This window comes from Cupressus sempervirens, chromosome 5 (assembly GCF_028749045.1).
Source record: "Cupressus sempervirens isolate cs-2001-9-10 chromosome 5, ASM2874904v1, whole genome shotgun sequence".
In the NCBI taxonomy this organism is placed as follows: domain Eukaryota; kingdom Viridiplantae; phylum Streptophyta; class Pinopsida; order Cupressales; family Cupressaceae; genus Cupressus; species Cupressus sempervirens.
Window position 1 is genome coordinate 812185051 of NC_143122.1, and position 1499 is coordinate 812186549.

Consider the following 1499-nt stretch of genomic DNA (forward strand, 5'->3'; position numbering starts at 1 on the left):
CATGCTTCTTGCATTTGGCAAGGACTCGAGCTACAGTGCAACCCTTGTTGAAATACAAATTACTATAAACATACATTTTTTAAATTTCAGGAAGAATTATAAGAAATATATTGTTACACATATACTTACTTAAGAACATTACATAGATAGTTAGTTAGTCGAATATCTATATCACCCTATTTTATAGTTTTTAGATAGTTAATATGAAGATAAAACATACATTTACTTCTCCTTTTTTAAGTAGGCGAGACTCTAGTTGTGCAACACAACTCTTGTTTACAACTTAGTGAACGAGAATGGACGAACATTAGAAAATGGTGTGGGAGCGCTCTTCCCCGCCATATATCGGTCAAAGAATAACAACAATGAAATAAAGAGAAAAATAAATGTTTGTGTAAACTTGCATTGTGCACCACGTCAAGGCCGCGGGACAACCGATTCCACCTGTTCGATTTTGACCACATTCTTCTCGCGGATTTTAGCAGGGGCGATATATGACGAATATACCGGCCAATTGTCGGTTTTTAAAATCCCGTCAATTCGCGATGATTCGGCTTTTCAAACTCCGTCATTTACAAAGTTATTTCGAGGAAATTCACCACGCGTGGGTACGAGGGCAACGAAAGGCACCTGCAACTTCGAAATTTGAAAACCACCGTTTCTTTCTTGAAAAATTCTTCAAAAGTTTTCCAGCTATGTCCACCTTGTCGTGAACGTGTAGGTGGCGACGGGCAGTTTCCTATCGATTTCTGCATTTAATTTTCTCTACATGAATTCTCCAGCCGTCGGTGATGAAATCTATAAAACCTCCTCCTCATCTCTCTGCAATCCATGCTCTATTTTTCTCTCAGAATTCTATAAAATATAAGGAGAAACAAAATGGAGGAGTTTCAGGATTTCCTGCCAATTATGGCTGAGAAATTGGGGGAACCTGATTTTATGGAGGAACTGTGTAAAGGATTTCGTCTACTGGCGGATCCGCAACGGGGTTTGATTACTGTCGAAAGTCTGAGGAAAAATTCTGCAACTTTAGGGGTGGAATCTTTGACAGATTCGGAAATAGAGGCGATGGTGCAGGAAGGAGATTTAGACGGCGACGGAGCTCTGAATGAGCATGAATTTTGCGTTTTGATGGTTCGCCTTAGCCCCTCTTTCATGGCGAAGGCCGAGAATTGGTTCCAGGAAGCCCTGCTCGATGAATTGGAAGAAACTCTGAAACATTGTAAATCTTAAAATATAGAAAAAGATAAATTTGTTTGCATAGTATTTTTTTCTCTCCCTTTCATTCCTGTTTTTTGAGATGTGAATGGTGACGTCTGCATCAAAAGCTGCATAAGGAGTTTTTCTTCCTAAATTGAAGAAAGCTTATAAAAAATGTATATAAGAAATGAATAGCAGTCTAGAAAGAGACTGTACAAGATATAAAATAAGATACTACATCACCGAAATGATGGTAGTCAGTTCTGGAGAGTTAACGTCAGCTAGATAATACCGTCGTC

General features: G+C 38.7%; 1 pseudogene across 1 annotated transcript; it reads left to right on the plus strand.

Moving 5' to 3' along the window:
* The first annotated feature begins 589 nt into the window (after positions 1 to 589).
* On the plus strand, positions 590 to 1266 carry LOC149558370 (calcium-binding protein KIC pseudogene; annotated as a pseudogene). Its single transcript, XR_016365027.1, has one exon. The product of XR_016365027.1 is annotated as a calcium-binding protein KIC pseudogene (transcript).
* Positions 1267 to 1499: the final 233 nt, after the last annotated feature.